Here is a 24612-nt window from a genome sequence, read left to right on the forward strand (position 1 = left end):
GTGTTTTCCTGGCAATAGCTGGCCTGTTTTCCACTAATAAGAGATAGAAAAGGCATTGAAACAGTTAAAGGGGGTGATGAAAATTGAATACTTATATGATATACAATTTTTAGAGAAAAGTAGCATTCAGTGTTGTACAACTATAGATAAGACTATAAGGTCACAATATTTTTACTTCTATCATCAGAGTAGCTTTATTAACATTTTTATTTCGAGCAATGTTCTTTTTATTCTGTTGTTTGTCAGCTTTTAGTCAAATACTACCTGAGCTCAATGGATATCAACAAAATGAACCATTTTTAAATTTTTATTTTATTTATGTATTTATTTTGAGATGGAGTTTTTGCTCTTGTTGCCCAGGCTAGAATGCAATAGAGCAATCTTAGCTCACCACAACCTCCACCTCCCGGGTTCAAGCCATTCTCCTGCCTCAGCCTCCCCAGTAGCTGGGATTACAGGTATGCACCACCACAACTGGCTAATTTTGTATTTTTAGTAGAGATGGGGTTTCTCCATGTTGGTCAGGCTGGTCTTGAACTCTCGACCTCAGGTGATCCACCTGCCTCAGCCTCCCAAAGTGTTGAGATTACAGGCATGAGCCACGGCGCCTGGCCAAAATGAACCTTTTTTTCTTTTTTTCCACAAGCATTTTACTGTTGCTGCATATGATTATTTTGCAGGAAAAATGCTAGCTTTCCACCAAAGATTAATACATTTATTCTATTGTATAGTTTTATTGCTGAGAAGTGGCTGTCCAGCCAGGGACCTACTTTTCTCAGTTCTCCCCACCTTGAATCTGGGGGTTGGGAGGGCATGTGAATAACTCTCCAATGTAGAATGATGAGAGTGGAAGTGATGTGTGGATAAGAAGCAAATGTGTCTTCTCTCAATCTCTAGTTTATTCACTGGCTGAAGAAAGAGGAGGCAGCCAGAAGATAAAGAGAGATCTGTTCCCTGACAGATCACCATGAAGTCCTCTGAATCAGAAAAAAAAAAAAAAAAAAAAAAAAAGATGTTGATGTGAGCCGGAATTATACTACTTTGTTAAGCCTCTGTGACTTCAGGGTTTTTCAATATAGCAGCTACATTCTTCAAGATATGATTCAATATCCTGATGAATCAAAACTGAGAAGAGAATAATGTATTTATTAAGGTAAGAGATGTAGGGAAGACACATTTGAGTCCATTTTGCTTTAGATGTCTTTATTGATCTGAGTTTTTCAAGCAAATAAAATACTTATTTAAATGATGAGTTTCTGGCCATAATCTTTTTTTTTTTTTTTTTCCTCTTTTAACATGGAATCTTGCTCTGTTGCCTAGGCTGGAGTGCAGCTGTGCGATCTCGGCTCACTCCAACCTCCACCTCCCAGGAACAAGCGATTCCTGTGCCTCAGCCTCCCGAGTAGCTGGAATTACAGGTGCCTGCCACCACACCTGGATAATTTTCGTGGTTTTAGTAGAGGTGGATTTTCACTATGTTGGCCAGTCTGGTCTTGAACTCCTGACCTTAAGTGATCCACCCGCCTTGGCATCTCAAAGTGCTGGGATTACAGGTGTGAGCCACCACGCCTGGTCTCTGGTTATAATCTTTACAGTTATATTTTACAACCGATTTGGAAGTGGTAAAGTCTGCTTGCTAACTTTTGTAACATGGTTGGAAGGTGGATGTGGAAAAGCCATTCCTTTTGTTGAGGACTTTGTATTTGAATAGTTTTATCTAGAAGTTGGCTGAAGAGAGAGATAAGACTAAAGGGCATAGGCAAGTAACAGAAGATTATTTAAATGCCTCCTCAGAGTTTGGGTTCATTGATCTAGAAGGCATCTTCTTTCGTTGAGACCAGTTATGGCTTTAGGTGGGCGAGTAGTCTGTGCAGGGCACCTAGACAACAAGGGATCTGAACTTCTTGCAAGAAATATGAGAGAGAGAGGAAGTGCTGCTATACAGATATAGCGTGGGAAGAGTAAAAGAAAAAAAAAAGAAAAAACTATTTTTTTCTGCCATGATGGAACTTTGAAAAACAGAAATGTCTAATGCAAAAGTTGGAAGGTTTTGTTAGTGAGGCATGCACTGTGTAAAAATGTGTGCTTGTTCATGCTTAAGTGTTTTACATAAACACATTATATTTCTGATTTAATTTGCTTCTAAAACAGACATAACATGTACCAGAGGCTGGGAAGGGTAGTGGGGGTGGGGAGGAAGGGTAGTGGGGGTGGGGAGGAATTTGGGATGGTTACTGGATTGAAAAAAATGGTTAGAAAGAATAAGACCTAGTATTTAATAGCACAGTGGGGGAACTATAGTCAATAATTAAAGTGTACGTTTAAAAATAACTAAAAGAGTATAATAGGATTGTTTGTAATACAAAGGACAAATGTTTGATGGGATGGATGTTTCATTTACCATGATATGATTACTATGCATTTCTTGCATGCCTGTGTCAAAGTGTCTCATGTACCTCATAAATATATACACCTACCATGTACCTGCAAAAATTAAAAATAAAAAAAAACAGATATAACATGTATGGACACAGGGACAGAATGGTTCAGGGGCTGTAATAGTGTTCCATTGCATACATATGCTACATTTTCTTTGTCTACTCATCTGTTGGTGGCACTTAGGTGATTCCATGCATTAGTGATTATGAATAATACATGTCCTTTTCTTTGATTTATTTTTATATTTGTCTTTCTTTTCCTTTCCCTTTTTTATTCCTAGAAGTATTTTAATATTAATATGTAAATTATGATTGTGTTAATTAACTTCATTTTGGTGCCTTTTTTGGTTATTATTTTTGGGGATTGAAGAAATGAGTGTTTTTTTTAAATGTATCTAACATTGACGCTCTTATTTGTTTCTCCATTAACATTATTAGTGACAAAACAGTCACCAAAATCAACCTTGATCAGTGAAACAATTGTGTAGCACCCAATCCTTCCCTATCCTACACAATATGAAAGCTACATCTTTGTGTCAGCTCTCTAAGTTGGATGGAAGAAGCTTCTGATAAAATTGATCAGCATGGAATTTTGTAAAATTTAACTACTTTTTGGCCTGGAAATTAAACTGATGTATTACCAGAAAAGTTGATTTTTTGGTAAGTAGTATTTTACTCTATCCTGTTTAAAATTATTCAGGGAATCCAATCTGACAAATCAGGCATCTAGAAAATTTTTCTGGAAATTGAAAATGTTTAAGAAATAACTTATATAGAAACTAAAACTAAACATAATTTTGGATTATTAATTTGAAGATAACATCTATCAAGTACTTCATTATCTTTCTGTGACACCAGATTATATTTTTCTTTATTGCTGGAATACAGCTTTGGCTGTCCTTTGTGGCCCTCTCAATCAATTCCATCCTATTTTGTTGGGCAGTATTTGTGTCATGCATTTACATTTTAAAAGTTGTTGTCTAGGCAGTGTGACTTTCAAACAATTGACAAACCTATTCCCATGTCAAACCCTTTGCTTAATCAGCAGTCACTTTATTCCCACTCTTTTCAAAGGCACTCGAACTGCCTGAAAAGCTAAGGGACAATTCAAGTGAGTGTGCTGGGCTGGTCCCCTCCAGTGTCCGTCTATTCAAATTCACCCATGTAATCTAGTGAAGAAGGGGTGTGCTTCAACAGCACCATCACAGGAATAAGGAACAGACGTCATAAAATAAAAGAAGAAACGTTTCCTTCCAGAAGGAGGAGTTGATTATCCGTATGTGAGTGTGTGGCAGTTGCAAGGTTGAGAATAAAAACTAAAGTTAGAGAAAGGAAACACTTTACATTAGCAGCACATGGTCTTACAAGACCTTCTTGTTTGGCAAAAAAAAACCCTGAATGGTTTTATTGAGTATTATGTTGCCCTACCCATCAATTGTTTGACTCTGATGATCATTTTCTACCATGTCGATTTAAATATGTGTTGAATATCATTCAGAGTCCTGTCCCTGATGCTTAGGTGCTTAGGCATAAAACTATTAAAATATTATTGATAATAGATGAGTTTTTATTTGTCTGTTGGTTTTACCAGAGAATATTCAATACTAGTAAGCTTAAGTCCCTTGGACCTCTGAAAAAATACTTTAGTTTTTACTGTGTTTGGGAATTCAGATTTGATCATAAGTAAATATAACAGAAAACTGAAATACAAATAGTTTTAAATATAAATAAAACATTCAATATGATAAATTTATTTGACTATGTCAATTTCTTAAAAAATTTTTGAATGGATAGGAAGTATAATGTGGAGCTGAAACTTGAGAAAGATGCATGCTTTCATGAAAAGTAATTTTGTGACCATTTAAATTTCCAATTTAACAGTGTTTTAAGTAGACTTAATTATAAGATGGCTGTGTTAAAAATGTGACTATTGACATATCAGAGAAGTAAATGTTTATGTTAGAGAATACAAAGGGAAGGATGACAGTACTTCTCTTGATGTATTCCCAACCACTAGCTCTGAGAGCCAAATTTAACTGTCACTTCAACATTGTCCATCTTGGGAAAAGCATAATTTTAGAGTTAGACAAACACATTTGAGCTTTATTTGGGTCAGTAGCTATGTGACCAGGAGAAATTATTTTACAACCTTGGAGCTTCAATTTTCATTATTAATAAATGCTATTTCCACCCCCACCCAGGGCTGTCTTGACTTCTACATGGTAGCTATGAGTAGTTTTCCCTTAAATCTTTGTCTAAATATATTAAACACTTGAGAATAAGAATAAAATCCTTCATATTTAAAAGGTAGTTTATTATGATTAGGTCAGTATATTTTGTCATATTTGATGTACTTATCCTTTCTTAAATATGTCAAGCAGTCAGAACACACACATTTATCAATTAACTTTGATGTAGTATATGGGTATAGTTCATTGCACACCAAACCAATACAATAGTAACATCAAAGATAACTCTTCACAGATCGCCATAACATATATAATAATGAAAAAGTTTGAAATATCCTGAGAAGTATCAAAATGTGGAAGAGATACAAAGTGAGCAAATGCTGTTGGAAAAAAATGGCACCAATGGACTTGCTTGACAAAGGGCTGCTACAAACCTTCAATTTGTGAAAAATGTAGTATCTGCAGCATGAAGTAAAGTGAAGAATAATGAAATGGTGTATCTGTACAGATATTAAACTGAATTAAATATTTCCATTTGGTTCAATGAAAAAAAAAATGTCACAATGAGAATTTCACTATTTCTCCTGGAGTAACAGATGTACAGGTTTTCATTGATTCTTGATTAATTTTTGCAAATAGTTTTGCCTGCTACCTTTTAATTTAGGTTGAATTTAAAACTCACTGTTGTTTAGCTTGTGGAGTTTTGGGTTCCTTTGTTCTATATATTAAATGCGGACTCTTTGGAGTAACTTGGTTTTATTTCTGCTCTCTTTTTATTATTACATCTGGGGGTTTTCAAAATGGCTGGAATTCAAATTAAGTTTGGTGTCAGGAAACAGGGAACCCTAGAAGAGAGTAAGGGAAAGAGGCACTGGGTACTGCCTTTAGATGAGATTTACACATGAAACAGATGTCAACAAAATGCACGAAATCACAGCAAATTTTTTAAAATTGAGAATTCATTGCCTACTATGTGTTAGACACTATCTCAGATTCTCAGGGCATGGACAGTTTAGGGAAGCTGACATTACCAAAAAGGATGTTGCTACTATAATAACATTTGAAACTTACACCAATGTGCTTCTAAACATTCCTTTTAATAATCCTTCCACCAGGGGTTCTCAACCCCGGGCAACAGACTGGTACCTGTGGCCTATTAGGACCTGGGCTGCATAGCAGGAGGTTAGTGGCAGGCGAGCAGCATTACCACCTGAGCTCCGTCTCCTGTCACATCAGTGGGGCCATAAATTCTCATAGGAGCACGCACCCTATTGTGAACTGTGCACACGAGGGATCCAGGATGCAAGTTCTTTGTGAGAGTCTAATGCCTGATGATTTGAGGTGGAACAGTTTCATCCAGAAACCATCCCCAGCCCCCTAACCACCATCCATGGAAAAATAGTCTTCCAGGAAATCAGTTCTTGGTGCCGAAAAGTTGGGAACCACTGCCTTAGATACATGTCATTCTGACTCATTCCTTTTGACACAACTGTTTTTGATCCCAGAGATTCCTTATCCCCAAATTCAAGCCATGGTGTTTTTCACTTTTGTGTGTGTGTAATTACCCAGTAAGTGTCATTGTTGACATCCTCATACTGGGGGCCTCCAGGCAATCCCCAAGCCTTAGAACTAACCATCGTATCTCTCCCTCTTGTTTCCCTTGCTCTAGGATTGTTCCCTTTCACTCCATCTTTGAGCCTTAATGAGGGCACAGTTTAGGGGAACTAGGAGATTGGATTGCCATCTATGTTTGTTCAAGGACTAGGGATGCCACTTACATTTACCACTCTAGTAGTACAAAGCAATATTTTTATCATGTGGATATGTTTCACTCAAATTAAATCTAGATAGTGTAATCAGCATGCCTATATTGTTAAAATAGGATGTAGGAAGTCCACCAAAATGTTCTACTTTAGATTTTCCCAACACAAAGATGAATATGTATGTATCAGTGGATGTTAGATTTTTTTTGTGTGAGATTTTTGCTGTTTTTGTAAAGATGTTTTTCCTCTTCTTTAGGCCAATAGTATTTTACCAAAAATTTAAATACTCAAATATTAAAAGTGATATTCTAGGTCATCTTTCTCCAAGTGATATAGTTTGCATGTATTAGTACTGCTTTTCAGCTTTTCCTTATGTGGTATAAGGTTACAAAAATGCCTTCCAGTTGATTTCTTAGGTAGCAGCAGAATCTGTTTTCTCAAACAGTAGCATGGGGATTCTTGATATACCGCCTTCTAGAGGTACTGAAAGCAACCGGATCAATGTGCTGAAATCTGGATTTATTCACAAGCTCGTTAGAGGCTGAGTCACAGCCATACATGTCAGTTCAAGTCATTGTTTCTTTTGTCTAAATCATTGTTGTTAAGCCACATCCATCTGTATATGTAACACTAATTTGGTAACAACTTCTTTATACTAAGCCAGAATTCATTTTACCTGCTGGTTTTATTTTAAATGTAGGAGCTGTATTAAATAACATTCAAATAAGTAATCGAAATTTAACTGAAAGAATATGGAATGAAAAGTCAAACAGGCATGTTGAGAACAAATTAGAATCTGGCACCTGACAATGATTAACAGGTTGAACAGATTAGACTAGACTTAAATCTCTGTAAATAAAATGAAAGACAGAAAATCTTTTTATTGAACAATTTAATAGGCCTATGAGATTTGGAAAAAAGTTGATTTCTTTACCCATCCTCAATCAATGTTGAGATAGACTGGAAGATTTTGAACAGGGCATAGAAAAAAGGAAACAAATTTAGTAAACTATCCCCAGACTTCATCTGATTAAAACCATACATCTAGATATTTAAAAACACCAAATTATTGATGAATATCCATTCAATATGGATATTTGATATCATATATTTTACTAATAACTGAAACATGATATTAATAGGTTTCATTTATGAAATCTTTGTAAAAGTGTGTCTATCATTATAGTTAAAAATCAAGAAGTTATTTAAATCTACTGTCTAAATAATTTTGATCAAAATATTTTACATTTTATTCAGTGCCAGCATTCATGTTGTATGGCAGAGTACCCATTTCTTTATTTTATTTTGCATATGATAAAATCAGCCTGAATTAGTGCAGGCATTTTTAAAGAAACCAGTCTCTTCCAAGAAAGAATTTGGATATCAAAAAGTAGAGATATTAGTGTCACTATATACACAGTTTGCTGAACCCTACAGTAATTTGTAAAATTTGTTTGGACACACCAATTTTTGAGATTACTTACAACATCAAAAGGTCTATTTTTTATGTTATATTGAATATACAATGGTCCAAAATAGATCCAGACAGACAGCAACTTTGGCTGCCATTTTAAAAACCAAAAGTTTTAGCATAGTACACTATTCTGTGCATATGCAGATGGAAACCCAAACTTTGAAAAGAGAACTTTCTTCAAATACTGGTGCTTTCTTAGATGAACCAGCTTCTGAAAGAAAACAGTTCTCTAATCTTTTATCACCTTGTCTCTTAAATACATCAAGGAGATATATTCAGAATTGGTTGCCGAGGTGGGTGCAAAGAAATCCTATTAATATGTGTAGGCTGCCCATTCCCAGAATAAACCATGTTTCTTCAACATATTTCTTTCATGACATTTTACAGTATTTTCACGTTTAGTTGGACATAATTCCAGAGATGTGACGAGCCAATAGGTGAAAAAAAAACTAAATAAAATAATAAGCTTGACCTTCAAAACATGCCATTCTTCCTCTAAACAAATCTCTGTTATTGGTGATCTGTCTCAAATTATATGTATATAAAAATATCCTGGGTGAGTAACATGACCAAAACATAGTGTCTGGTTGAGATAAAAGTCTTCTTTGAATATTGTTTGTAACTTGAAGACTTTGCTCACTCATTGGATAGATTCCATTAAACACAGCCGGGAGCAATATATAGTGTGGATTATATGACTTTGCCTAATGGACATGCAAATACATATTTTTCACATACAATATACAGACATTTCAGCAGGACAATTGGATAATGGAGCCAAAAAATCAGAAAACTGGCAAATGTACAGTGGATTACTATGGCTTTGTTCCACACTTCAAATATAATTAACATTTAATTCATCTGATGCCTTTTTCTAATTGGAGACACATTGGTAGAGGGGCATTTGAGTTCACAAACACGTTCAATTACTTCCATGTTAACCACATTTCACAAACTTCCAACTTGTGAAGTATTTTCTAAAAAAAAAAAATTTATATAGTAGAACTTGCAGATCTGACTAAATGAAATTTTTATCTTTTTTTTCCTTTGCTTCTCAAATTATGCTCACCTGAAGTCAGATTTCATATTTGTTTCATCCTCATGTGGCAATTTAAACATAATTACAATTGTCACAAATTTAGAAACTAAAAACTTAATTTATTTTGCCAAAGTGTTCTGGGTTAACATAAAACTTCAATAATGTTCCCTGAATGTTAAAACTAATTACCTTCTATTTGATCATATCAAATAAACTACAGTAAATAATAATAAAAATGTCATGATTTCCATAGCTTTACAGTTTACAAAGGGCATTTATTCATTCATTTAACCAATAAATGTTTGTTGACCAAATACAATGTGTCATGCATTTTTCTAGGCTCAGGAAATAAAATGGAGAAGAGAAAATGTTGGTCTCTGCTCTCATGAAACTTTCAGTCTGGGCTCATAAAATCCTCTCACTTTCCTGTGAAATGAATACCTCTAAAGTCTCCTACTAACCTCCCACCCCAAAGTAACTACTCTCTGAACTTTATGTTATAATTTATGTCATGCAGTTATATTTCTAAACAATACACTTTTCAGCATTGACTGTTTTTGTCTTTATGTAAAGGAAATCCTACTACAAGTTTTCATTGGTGGCTTGGTATTTTTTTCATTCATAATTATTTTTAAATATTTTTCCATATTGCTTTACATAGCTATGGTTGTCTATTTTCACTGCTGCATAATATGAATATACATTAACTTATAAATCAATTCTGTTGCTAGTGGCTATTTGTGAATTCCAAGTGTTCCATGTCTTCACCAACTCTTGAAAGTATTAGACATAATTATTTGACAAAATTGTGAATTATAAAGATAGATCATTTATAGTTTTAATTAGCATTCCCATAGTTATGAATGAAGTTAACATTTTAACAAGCTTATTGGTCGTTTGTGTTTTAAGACTTGTCATTTGTCCTATTTTTAATATTTTTATTTTTCTTTGTGATTCATACACATTCTGTAATATACATTTTCTAAATACTTATCTTTTATAAGTAATATGTGTTTTCTAAATATTTTCTCTCGGCTATCACTTGACTTTCTACTATCTTTATTGAAACATATTTCTATAAGTTTTTGATAATCAAAAGTACTTAAAATTAATCTAGTCTAATTTACAGATATTTTTATGCATGATTTTTATATTTTGCCAAGTTTAAGAAATTTTCTTTACCCCATAGTTAAAACAATCTTCTTCTATATTCTGTTTTAAAAGTTTTAAGTCCTTAGCCTATCTGAAAAGAGCTTTGTGTGAGTTGCTTTGTAGGTATCCAATCTCCCAGTGCAGAATCAGTTGTCCAAGTATGAATTTATTGAATAATTCTGCTTTGCCAGTCCCATTGTATGCCTAATTTCTCATTTTACCCTGTTGGATAACACATGCAAAGTTTAATAAAAGGGTTGATAGCAGCATCATTATCATGTTCATGATATCAAAAAGGAGCTTTCATTGATTCGTCATGTACATTTGCTATAGCTTATTTTAGACAACTCATATATTCAGAAAGTTCCCTTTTATTTTCAGTTTGGCAAAAGATTTTTTTAACTAACCTCTTTTTCTGTTTATTTTATATATATTCATCGATTTTACAATGTTCAACTTATTCTGTAGTCCTGAGATAAAGTTATTCATGGTTTTATTCATTTTATATATATAGCAAAATTCAATTTATTAGTAATTGGTTTAGAATTTTTTTTTTTTTTTTTCTGAGACAGAGTCTCGCTCTGTCGCCCAGGCTGCCAGGCTGGAGTGCAGTGGCGCGATCTCAGCTCACTGCAAGCTCCGCCTCCCGGGTTCACGCCATTCTCCTGCCTCAGCCTCCCGAGTAGCTGGGACTACAGGCGCCCACTACCACGCTTGGCTAATTTTTTTTTTTTTTTTTTTTTTTTTTTGGAATTTTAGTAGAGACGGTGTTTCACCGTGTTAGGCAGGATGGTCTCGATCTCCTGGCCTCGTGATCCGCCCGCCTCGGCGTCCCAAAGTGCTGGGATTACAGGAGTGAGCCACTGTGCCCGGCCTAGAATTTTTATATCTGTGTTCATAAATGAGATTATCCTAAAGTTGTTCCTTTCTTGTTTTGTCCTCAGAAATTGAGTTGTGCAGTGTTTTCGCTTCTTCTATTCTCAGGAAGAGGTTATATAAGATCAATATTATGCTTTTTATTTTTAAATTTTGAATGTCTTGAGGACTTACCACTTAAGTTTCGTGAGACTGACCTTTGTTGCATATGTGGTAATTTCTTCTGATATGTCTTCCAGTTTGGCAATTCTTGTTGTGGATACATGTTCAAATGTGGCTAACAAGTTTTTAATTTTAGTTATTGTATTATTAATTCCAACATTTAGTTATTTTTCAAATCTTTTTTGCACTTTCTTCTCCTCTGCAGATACTTTCATTTGCTATTTATTTTTTTGAACCTGGTAAGCATAGTTTTTTATTTTAATTTTTTATTATAGATTCAGGGTACCTGTGCAGGTTTGTTACATGGGTACATTGCATAAAAACATAATTGTTTTTAATATTTTTGTCTGATAAGTCTAATATTTGATGTCTTTGCAGATTTGTTTCTGTTATTTTTTCTTCTGACATCTTTCACGTTGTCTTACTTCTTTGTGAGCATATTATCTTCTGCTGCTTGCTAGTCATTGCCTAGAGAAAATTATTTTCAAGGTTCATCAAGGTCTAAGATAGATGTGACTTCCTTCAGAGAGAGTTTACTTTTGTTTATTCAGTTTCTTGGGGAAGTTAAGTTTTGGGGCAATTACTTGTACAACTTTAGGTAATGTGGTCCATTCAGCTTTAATGTAATTAATGAATACATTCATGTAAGACTAATGTGTAGCAACAAGTTTGCAGAAACTTTTTCCCTTTCTTTTAAATTTTTTTTTCTTTATCACTTGTACTCAACCTCAAGACTGCTTTGTATGCCATTCCTCAGTGTTGGGAGGAAAAGGAAAAAGTTTGGATCATGTATAACCTTTTGAGTAGGAGGTTAATTATAAGAAACTTTTTATAGTATTTCCCCAGCATGGTGCTAAACATGTAAAAGTACTTAACATCATTATGCTGGTAATCCTCAATAAACATTTTTTTTGTAAGCATTCAGGTGCACTACTACGTTCTACAAAGAGAATACTTTTTGTTCAGAACACTTTCCAACAGATTATTTATTATAAACTGTGAATAAGTTTGCAGTATGTATAAGGCAAGGAATGAGTTGTTTGGACTCAATGATGCATAAGATTAAGACTTTAAGAAACTTTCTATTATATTTAGCTGGGGAGCAAAGATATGTTGAAATAGCTGATGAAGCTCATGTATTGCAAGTTTCTGCCTCCTGCCTTCACCCCACCTGGCTATGCCTGGCTCCCAGACACCAAGACTTTTTTAATCATTAAAGAAGAAGTATTCAGAAAGTGAACCATATAGGCTCTTTATATACACAAATATAAAGCAAAGTCCTTCTCTGACATCAGGGATGTGGTTCCGCAGAGGTAAAATGGCTTCAGGGTAAGAATGTAAAAAGTTGGCAGCGTGAGAAAGTCTGGCTCTGAAGGCTGAATTGCCTTGGAAATGATGAGCTAACATGAAGGGCATGAGAAAGATCAGGAAAGGATGGTATGACCTTTGTATCTTTTATATCTGTTCTCATTTTTAATTTAATTCAATCCATGGATAACAAAATTCTGTAAATTTATTTTGTTAATAAGTGTTTTTAAACATTATAGAAGCAGTGCTTTGGGGAGCCAAAGCAGGAGGATTGCTTGAGACCAGGAGTTCAGGACCAGACTGGGTTACGTAGTGAGCTCCATTCTCTACAAAACAAACAAGAAAAATATCACAGGGAATGCTAATTTTCATGTGACCTTCTGTACTCCCAGTCAATTCTAGTGTCCTTTCTGCAGGTAAACCCAGTATAAATTCAGAGTTTATGCAAATATGTGTGTACGTGTATGTGTGTGTGTGTGATTTTATGTATCTTTAGAAGTAATATTGCATGTGTGTTTCCTGTGTGAGTTAGTTTGTTCAGTGGTGGAGAGAGCAGGGTCAGACTACCTGTGTAACCTCAGGCAAGTTACTTAACTTCTTTATGACCCACCTGTTACTTGGGGATCATAATAGGGCCAATGAAATCAGTGTTGTTCCTTGAAAAGATTAAAAGAGCAGCAGTTATTTTAAGAGCAAGAAAGAAATAGAAAGTCCAAATATGAGGAAAGAAAACAGGGAATATTTATAGATATGGTCAGATTTAAACATAATAAGATAATGTTGTAAATGTAATTTTATGCCATTAAATTGGAGAATTTATGTGAAATGACAAATTTTCTAGAAAAGTAGAAATGACAAAAAATAATTGAGAAGAAAATAAAAGAGGTATGAAAATAAAAAAATGTTTTCAATTATATTTAACACATATACCAAAAGGTACCTAAATTATAAAAGAAATGCTTACTTAATATTTACAAAATGATTATACCCATGAAATCCAGTGACTGAAGAGTATGAACAACCTGGAAACCCTCGCTCTTCCTTCCAATCACCAATCCCCCAAGATAGATTTACATCCTGGCTTGTTATGCCAAAGATAAATTTTGCCTGTTTTTCAGCTTTACATAGATGGACTCATACAGTCAGTTCTCATTTTTGGCTGGCTTCTTTTGCTCAACCTTGTTTGTGAGACTCATCTCTGGTGTTGGCTGTAGTTTAGTTTGCCCATGCTCATTACTCTAAAATGTTCTATTCTGTGAATACACTACAGTTTATTTTTTCAACTGCCTATGAACATTTTGCTGATTTTCTATATTTTTTCAATGCTTCTCTACACATTCTTGTGCATGTTTTTAAGGAAAAAATTTGTGCAATTTTGTAGATGTATAACCACAAATATAATTAAGGGATATATATATACACACACACACACACACAGACATATGTGTATATACACGTGTGTGTGCATATATATATATATTTCTTCAGCTTGAGTCGTTGTTGGTAAGCCCTCTACCAGAATTGTTGTACCAATTTATACCAACAGCAATAGGTGAAGAATTGTTTACTTTTTGCTTTTATTTTTCCAAGCCTACAATGTAAGCTCTGTGAAGATAGACCTTTTACTCTATTCACTACTATATTTTCAGTCAATTTTTAATTAAGTAAATCAATTGGATATTGGTATGTAAGCATTTATTTTTTTTAACATGGTAGTGAAATCAATTTATTTACCTTTCTTTGAACATCACTTTCTTTTCCACAGCTCTATTTCTTTACCTACAGGATTCCTCTGACAATTGTACTCCCTTCCTTGATCTCAGTCAGGGATATTTCTCCCCAAGAGACATTACAACCAAGCAGATGCAATTACACCACAGTCCTAAAGACTAGCCTTGGTTGGCCAGTTTTGCTGCTCCCAAAAGAATCAATTAATAGGCCAGAGGGGGCTTTAATTTAATACTGCAGCTACTTTGGGAAATTGTCTATCCATTTATGCATTTATATATACACTTAACAAATATTTATTGAACAATTACTATGTGCCAGGACTGTGCTACGTGAGCAAAATCATTTCCAGCCTCTGTCCTCATGGGGTTTATGTTTGATGACATAGACTGATATTTTACAAATAATCAGGGAAATAAATGCAATGCAAAATCACAAATGGGACAAGTCCCACAAAGTAGAGGAATTTAGATCCATGAGGAAAAAATGAAAATATTTTCTCAGTCAAGAAAGTCAAAATAATTTTCAGAGTAGTGGCAAGTGAACAGAAGTTTGAAAGTTAAGCACATGGAGAGAAACAGGAAAAGTATTTCAGGTCTAGGGAAACACAAGTACAAAATCCTGTGAAAAGAGAAGATGACCGAAACCAGCAACTGTAAGAAAACCTGGATAATTGACCTGGAGAAAGCCAGGGAACACAGGAACAAACAGCCTGAACAAGAAATTAAATTTTGCCTTTTTAAAAAAGTATATCTTTATGCCTTAGCTGGGTGTGGGGGCACACACCTTATAGTCCTAGCTACTCGGGAGCCTGAAGCAGGAATATTGCTTCGAGCCTAGGAGTTCAAGGTTGCAGTGAGCTATGATGGTGCCACTCTACTTCAACCTGGGTGACAGAGTGAGACCCCCGTTTCAAAAAAAAAAAAAAAAGTAAATCTTTATTCTATGTGCAACTAGAAGACACGGAATGTTTTAAAAATGTGTGCTGTTGGGCAGGCCAACATGATGTGGTGCATGATCAGATTTGCATTTAGAAAAGATCACTTTGGCTGAAAGGTTGAGAGTTTGGAAGCAAGAGACAAGGTGGAAGCAGGAAGACAGACTTAGGGGCTTATAGCAGTGGTCTATGAACGAGGGGCAGTGGGTTATATTTGGGTGGTGGTGATGGTGATGAAGATATGCAAAAAACGCTCAAGGGAGATTTGTGGGATGATGTTGGTAAGCCTGATGATGGGTTGTTAAAGTGGGAAAGAATGGAGAGGGGTCAAAGAGAGTATCTGGATTTCTGGCAATGATGACTAGTTGGATGCTCACGCCATTCATTGGGAGAAAAATGGTAGAGGAAGATCCTGAGGTCTGGTTTAATCAGGTAGCCATGGGAAACAGGAGGCTGTTCTAGGCAGAGGGAATGACATGACTAAGACAGTGAAGGGTCATATGTCTTTAGTGATGATTAGCAAGTAACAAACTTGATCCAAGTGTAAGATTTGTACAGCCTAATGCTGAAATTTAAGGAGCAATGTTAAAGCACATCCCTCACTCCATTAAAAAGTACAAATTGGTTAGGAAATAGAGGAATCAGACAGAGAACCACATTTACTGTATTAGTGCAAGGGCTGGGTAAAAGTGTTTGGCTTAGAAAAAGCAACCAAAGGGTCATCCTAATAATTCACCTACAAATTGAATTTGCCCCTTGTTAAAACTGCAGCCTGTCTGGTGTATGGAAGCCGAGCCTGTTTCGTCAATTTACTGTCAGCAAGAAAACACAGGATATTTCATGCACCTTGCAGGTATGCAAATTCCAAGGTTTCCAGCTAGGTAAGTCATCTTGCATCTTCAGAAAGGAGTGAGAGTATGAAGGAGAGCATCAGAGACTGCCACTCTCAAACTTTTTCTCTTACTTAATTCATATGCCCCCAGGAAACATGGGAGAGGAAGAGGGTATTTTCCTTACAAATGATACTGGCAATGACGTCGGCATGTGAATGTTGTAGAGCTAGAAAGAGTTCTAGTTAGGGATCTAGTGTAGAATACAAGTAAAGCCAGATTACTGAGCACTGTAATGCCAGGCTATGATATTAGTGTTTTACTTAGAGGAGACTGAGGAAAAGTTACAGGGTTTTGAATGCAGAAGTGGCAAAGTGAAAGCACTGTAAACAGTAACTTAGATGACCAAGAGGACTTGGCAAATCCTGACCACAGAGGACCCCCAGCTTTGATGCTACTATTATGAGCTGATATGGCCTGAATATTGCTGTGACACATTTAGGTTTACTTTGTTTTACTTTTTTAAGGTTTCCAACATATCTTTCACTGCCAGAGTGACCAAAATGTTCTCTAATCACTACAAAAAATATGTGATTTAGTCTAGTAAGGAGACTTATGCTCTAAGCAAATGTAAATAACTACCTTGTAAAAATGTGTAATTTTTAAATAAACACCTTTGAAAGGGCACATGTAGTCCCCTATAAAGATAAGCATTCCTCTCTTCTGCTTTTTTTCCCCCTTTCTTTTTGGGTGCTACGCTTTTGGCTGACATCTCTGACCATATTAGAGTCTATCCATATAATTTCTTTTTTGTATTGGCATGCTTTCAAAATTACTCAGTATTGAAAATTTGAAGTCAAGCTTATTATTTCCTTAAAGAGCTTTATTTCTAAAAGTGAGATAGAGTTGTCAGAAAAAAAATTACTAAATGACTAATCAATGTTTTAAAATATGAAATAAAATATTAACTATTGTACTATTTGAATGAAAATCAAGCTTAAATTACATAGAAAGTTAAGCAAGTTGATGAGCTGTATATATTTATTGGTAAAAGTTTACATGTCGGAAGCTCCAAAGCCAATAGAATATTCTTGATTTTTTTTGGTAAAAACTCTGTACTTTTTCTGTAATGAATGATTTATTTTTTACTGCTGGCAATTTAGCAATTATTAACTTCTCCATAATTAATGGACAGAAATGGAATCACATGTGGGAGTCTTAATTTTTATTATATGAAGCTTTTCATGTTTTTGAAAATAATTGTCTAATTTTTTCTCCAAGGATTAACGATTAATAGGTAATTTTCGACATTGCTGTGTTTCTATCCCTTGAGATTATTAGATGTGAATAACTTTTTATAAAATAATTCTCTGGGATGAAATTTCTCATTCTTTGTAGCTGAATCAACCTGTCCCAAGAGAGCTGTGAATTTGGGAACTACAAGAACTGAGTCCAGACTTGTTCAGCTTGGAAGTGTTTGCATGTTTACCATTACAGGTGACTTCACCACCTCTTGACCTTCTGTTGAGCCAGTCTGAGCCTGGTGATTTCAACCTGAAAGAGCCTTACCATTTTAGGGTTAGCATTAATAATGAGGGAAAGAAATATTTTTCTTATATTCTCCACATGTAATACAATAAATAGTAACTAAATCAAAGCAAAATGTAAGTGGTGAGTCACATTCAGAGGACCTTCTCTATCTTCTCTGGATGCCCTGATATTCTGGATTTCTTTTGAATTCAATAGTATAATGATGTTAATTCTGAGCGCTTGCATTCTACAATGTAAGTTCCAGCCAGTGACTAGAGTTACAGTTTACTGAAATGATTACTGGCGGCAAAGGCTTCTACTCCTGTTCACTTTTTACAAGGTAGGCTTGATCAGTGATTAGTGCTATTCCTGCCAAAAATGTGCACAATTAGGAGATAAGTAAAGGAGTCAGCTGTAAGCACAACTACCAAATAGTGAGGTCACAGCTGAGTTATTGTTGATTCCACTTTCCCTGTGTAGATGTTTTAAAGGCATCGTACTGTGTTTCAGGGTAACATATAGAGCCTATAACTTGAAGAACAACTTGTTTGCTTGTTAGTTGTTTCCTAGGAGTTACATTTTATTGTTGGAATAGGGCTACAGCAATTTGAAGAGCATTATTAGCCAATTTAATCTGCATTTGGCTAGAACACACTTCAAGTTCTGTGGATAGAGTCCAATTGTTAGGCAAATTTAGATTGCTGCCTTATTATAGTTGAAGTAAAGTTGTACAAAAAAGGAGATAGCAGCTGTTTAGATGCAATAAGAATTTAACTGGATTTGAATCATGTTGAAGGCCAGACAAGTTTAGGCAAAAGCACACTTTTGAACACTATTTCTACAATTATTAAAACTTGCGAATGCATTGATATACATCCGTGTATTCTTAGAGTATCTAAAACCCTAACAAAGCCCTGTTAATGCCCATATTACAGTTCCAAATAGAATTGGGCTGACAATAATGTAAAACAAATAAACAAGATTTCTTAACTAAGAAATAAAATATAGGGGAAGTAATCTGCAATGAATTATTAGCTATAACAACAACGAAAGCAAAGATAATTATTATAAAGACAATACTATGTATCCTATTTTAATAGAATATTTCTATTCCTGTATTTCTTTGAGACTTTTCAAAGATGTCTATACCTGAAATGAAAGAGCAAGAATAGTTTCCAGAGTCTCTATTCAAAGCTTCTTTGAAGAGCTCAACAATTGCTTGTATGTTACTTTTTCTTTATATAGCAAAGATGGAAGCAAAGAACAAATTACAAAAAGTAAAATATTCAAAATATCTCCACTGAAAAGAATTTGAAAACTTTTCAAAAATAATTTGAGTTTTGCCTGAGATCACACCTCCCCTGATTATATCAATATTTTGGGTGTGTGTGCATGTGTGTGTGTATGTGTGTGTGTGACTTTGAGTTCTTGTAGCCTTAGGAAACCTTTGAAATTGCATTTAGGAAAATGAGAAATTTCAGTGGAGATTTTAATTCAATTTAACAAATATTTGCAGAATCTGCATAATATGCAAAGCCATATATTCCAGGACTGTCTTTTCATCATAATGTACTAAAATTTCTAAATAGATTTCTTAGAGATTAAAATTTGATTTAGAAATACTTGGTTTAACACCCTAGGTAAAGATATCTGAAATTCTGTAAAATTCAATAAATAAGCATTTTCATCATCCTCCACTATGTTCATAAAATTTATATCAAGAGATGCCCAGAATAATATTTGCAGAAAATAGGCTGAAATGTATTATGTAGAAAATTATGATATTATGCTAAACAGGTACATTCAGGATGAAAGAATTAGAAATTTCTTTTAAACATTATGATGAAATTGATTCCTTATCTCAACTTTTTAGATACATGAAATAGTATATATATAAATGAAGAAACTTTTTCTTTTTCCTCCTCATTTTAAGTTATTATTCGTTTTAGTGATGGTGGAAGCTGCACTTTCTTTTTTACTAGTTGGCATTCCTGTGAAAGCAGATTTTGTTGGGACATTTATGCCCCACAGAGATTCTGTTAAACTTGGTTCTAGAACACCCAGTTTCACAGCATAGAGTACTCTAGGGCCCTTCCCGCAATTTGTTAATTCTTAAGATTATTTTCCCTTGAAAATTACTATTTTTATCAAGGTAATAAATATGCAGTTTACTTTTGCAAAGTCGAATCCTAGTCCTCTGAGACCAGCACTTTCCGTTTTAATTCCTTCTTAACTGTAAACCATATACTACGGTCTCTGACTTGTAAGCTCTAGAAATTGCCCTTTGGCAATGATGGACATGTACTTGGGAACCACTTCCCTGTCAATTGCTCTTCCTCACCTCTCCAGCAGTTTAGAACTTAGAGCATAATCTTTATCTAAACCTGTAGGTCAGCAAATGCTGTGAAGTGATTAGTTAGCTGTTATTCATTACGGACCCAGGTTACATGCTATGATTTTATTGCCTTTTAAAAATACAACTTTCTTCCTTGAGTTCAATAATTATTTCACTCTATATCAGTTTAGTTTTCTTTGTACCTATTTGCTCAGTTTTGTGCAAATACTACTACTTATCTTACATTTGCCCCAAAATAGTTTTCCCATTTGTTTATAAAATTTTAAACTATCTTTCAGTTCAGTGTTTTCTCACCTTAGAGATGTCTCTCCTACAGCCTGGCTTCTTCCTCCTCTGATTTGGTTACTTTCTGGACAGTGTGAAGCTGTTACTTTGTTCTGCTCCATTTTTGATTGCTGCTTCCACAGATAGTTTGCATATAAGATGCATTTTTTAAGATCTTGAATATCTGAAAATGAATATATTCTACCTCATATTTGAATTGTAACATGATTTCATTCAAAAGGTTTTTTTTTGTTGTTGTTATTTATTGAGTTCCTACTGTGTACCATGCACTATTCTAGGAACCGAAGATACGAGATTAAGTAGGACAAAATGAAAACAAACTAGATTCTTATCTAAAAAGAGCTTTTATTTTGGGGGTAGAGGAATATAGATAAATAACAACAACAACATGTCATGCATGTATCATATATATGTAGATTATGTCAACATATCTATCTGCACACATACACATACATGTATATAAAGAAAAAGTATGATAAGGTAGTTAAAGAGTGATGTTGGAGTGTTATTTTCTATAGAAAAATCTTAGAAGGTCTAGAAAATTTGAGCAGAGCTCAAAGATAAATGAAAGATTGAACCATGTTTGTATCTCAGGGGAGAGCATTCCAGACACAGTGAAAAACACCTGACTTCTGCTCCTCTTAGATAGACCTCCCATAAATCTCGGGCCTGTAACTTTTGCCTCAGACTCTGTTTTAGGGAATCCAGATTAATGACAATTAGACATACATTTTAATGCTGGAAATAATCTGTCCTCAGAACTTTAAAATGATTGCTTCCCCGGGCGTGGTGGCTCACACCTGTAATCCCAGCACTTTGGGAGGCCAAGGCAGGCGGGTCACCAGGTCAGGAGATCAAGACCATCCTGGCTAACACGGCAAAACCCCGTCTCTACTAAAAATACAAAAAATTAGCCAGGCGTGTTGGTGGGCGCCTGTAGTCCCAGCTACTTGGGAAACTGAGGCAGGAGAATGGCGTGAACCCAGGAGGCGAGCTTGCAGTGAGCCGAGGTCGGGTCACTGCACTCCAGCCTAGGTGACAGAGCGAGACTCCATCTCACCTGCAAAAAAAGAAGAAAAACAAAAATGATTGCTTCACTGTTTCTTATCATTCACTGAGATGTGTAAGATTTAGAGAAGAAGGAAAAGCAAATACAAGATGTTTCTTATTGAGCACACCATGGGTGCTCAAGCAAATAGAGTAGCTCAGTCAGATGGAACATCACTACAAAGATGGAAATGGAACTGCTAAATTTTAGTATTATTCATTGGAGGAGGATGTCTCCTTCCTTCCTGTCTTCCATCTCTCGAATTGCAGCCAACAGATGTCAATTCTGGTTATTTAAGACTGAAATAAAAATACTTTCTTGAATTCCATTGTGTGAATGTTATTCTTTGTATGTACTTAAAAACTCATTACCAATATAAAGATGATGAACATTTTTAGCACTCACAAAAATTTCCCCTTGCCATTTTGTAATCCCAACCTTCCTGTAGTTTCCTATCTTACCACTCTCCCTGGCAATCACTAATCTGCCTTCTATCACTGTAGATTAATTTGCATTGTTTAGACATTTATATAAATGAAGGGTAGTATGAACCCTTTTTGGGAAGTGTGGCATCTTTTATGTAGCATAATTATTTTGAGATTCAACTACATTTCAGGCATCAATAGGACATTATTTTTATTACTGAGTAGTACTCTATTGTAAAGTAGGCCACAACTTGTTTATCCATTTGCCTGTTGATGGTTTTCGGGTTTGCTCCCAGTTTAGGACTTATACAAATAAACACTTCCAATGAACATTTATGTACAGATGTTTTTATTATTTTGAGTAAATATTAGGAGTGGAATGGCTAATAAGTGTCAGTCTAGTTTAAAAGACTGTCAAAATGTTTGCCAAAATTGTTGTACCATTTTATATTCCCATCAACGGTATATGAGAACTCCACATTCTTGCCAACACTTTGTGTGAGCTGTCTTTTAAAATTTTAGACAATTTAATATGTGTACCACAGTATCTTATTGTCGTTCCATAATGCCTGATATTGTTTAGCATCTTTTTATGTGCGTACGTGCTATTGGTACACCTCTGGTAAAGTAGATGTTCAATTTATTTTGCCTCTTTTGTTGTTTTTCTTACTTGCTCATTATTACATTTTAATAGTATTTTTTTACATATTCAGGGTACAATTCTATTATATATGAGATTTGCAAATATTTTCTCCTTGTCTGTGTTTTCTCATTAATTCTCTTAATACACCATTTCAAATAGCAGATGATCTTTATTTCGATGTAGTCCAATTTATGAATTATTTTTGTGTATTTTGCCTTTGGTGTTCTAGCTAAAAGATCTTTGACTGAAGATTACAAAGTTTTTTTCCTACATTTTCTTCTAGAAGTTGATGGTTTTTATGCTTTATTTTATATTTAAGTCAATGATCCTATAAATCAATGGTCCCCAATCCTTTTGCCACCAGGGTCCAGTTTTGTGGAAGACAATTTTTCCACGGGGTGGGCCACGGCATGGAGCAGGTGGATGAAACTGTTCCACCTCATATCATCAGGCATTAGTTAGATTCTCATGAGGAGTGTGCAACCTAGATCCCTCACATTTGCAATAGGCAGTTCACAACAGGGTTTGTCTTCCTATGAGAATCTAATGCCACGCTGATCTGACATGAGGAGCTCAAGCTTTAGTGCTTGCTTGCCCACTGCTCACCTCCTGCTGTGCGGCCCTGTTCCTAACAGGCCAAAGACCCATACTGGTCCACAGCCCCGGGGTTGGGGACCCCTGCTATAAGTGACAGAACTTTAACTCAAGTAAGTGCCATGCATACCTGGTTCCAGCGGCTTAAATAATGTAATCAAGACATTTCTCCCTCTTTCTGTTGATACTTTTTCTCGTGTTTTAGTTTTATTTCGTTCTTCTTAAGATTACTTTCTCTCTATGCAGCAGGAGACTATGCTACAAATAACACACTTCACATTGTCCTTACATGCCACGGTGGAAGAAAAAGGAGGTGTCCTCTTGATGATTCCAAAAGAAAAGCGCTAGATCAGTTGCTATGGTCCAAAGATAGGATATTTTAGTGGAGCTGCGTATCATGCCCACCTGGGGCTAGGAGGTTGGGTCAGGCCCAATTGGTGCCCATGGAAATGGCTCTAAAAGAAAACAGGGGCTCAAGAGGAGAGCTGCTGAACAACCCATCAAAAAATGGCCACTGCATACATACCTGCTATTCCCTGCAATTTTTATAAGCAATTGTTTGGGTGAGAAGTGAGTATAAATTCAGCTGTCATTTACCTTCCTTTTTAGTGTTGGTACAACAAGTCATGCATTTGATATTTTGTGGATTACTTCCATTATAGTTATTTCTGTGTGTTAGGTACTGATTTGGAATATCTGGAGATTTTATATCTGGAGAAATAAAAATCTATTATTGCACTCTATACTTATTAAATATTCTTAGGAAAGAGAAATATACAGGGAAAGAAGAGACTCGGATAGAAATGCAAGAATAGAGAAAATGGGGCATGGATATACTGAGGGAAATGGTCCAACAGAAAGAATACCTGTGAGAAGTACTGAACTACATAGTTGGTATTACACATACCTCCAGGAAATAACAACTACTGATATAAGAACAAATCATTAAAATAATACTTTCTAATACTGAGTATTTTCTGCTTTCTTAAATCAGAAGTGGGGTTTGTAGGGAGGTGGGATGTTGTACATATAGGCCACAACTTGCTTATCTATTTATCTGTTGATGGGTTTTGTGGTATTTACAAAAAGTATCAATACAGGATAATGGGCACTTTAGGTAATCATCATTGATTTCTCCATTTGGTCTGACGAAAATTTTGCCTACTTTTTTTTTGTCAAAGGCTTCACTTTTCTTGTCCTGTTCAATTCTATGGCTTACTAAATGGGTAAATACCTATTTATAGATTCTAAGGAGTTTTCTAAAATTCATTTGAAAACATTCTGAAAGCTGAGAATTTTTCCGAGGAATCTTTGTTTATGCTTTAGAGCTGCCCTGTCAAATATGGTACCCACTAGCAACATGTGACTCCTGATCATTTGAAATGGGGCTAGACCCAAGTGAGATGTGCTGTCAGTGTAAAATCCACATCAGATTTTGAAGACTTAGTATGAAATAAAATTCAAAATAACTTATTAATAACTTTTAAATTGGTTGCACATTGAAATAATATTTTGCACATACTTTACATATATATTTACATATAGAGATAATTTATCTTCATATAAAATATTTATTGATTACAAATGAAAAATGTTGACTTTTTGGTGGAGAAATCTAGCACAAACTTGATTGTATGGCTCCTGCTATGAAGTCATCAGAAGAGCACAGCATTATATCTGTGATGTATGTATGACCTAACTCTGCATATGAGGAAATATCAGATAGAAATAGGTGAAACCCATTCATCAGAAATACATGATTGTACCGTTTAAAACTCTCAATGCCGAAAAACAGGGAAAAAGAGAGGAACTGTTTCAGATCGAAGGAAACTAAA

Source organism: Chlorocebus sabaeus, chromosome 7 (genome assembly GCF_047675955.1).
Source record: "Chlorocebus sabaeus isolate Y175 chromosome 7, mChlSab1.0.hap1, whole genome shotgun sequence".
Taxonomy (NCBI): Eukaryota; Metazoa; Chordata; class Mammalia; order Primates; family Cercopithecidae; genus Chlorocebus; species Chlorocebus sabaeus.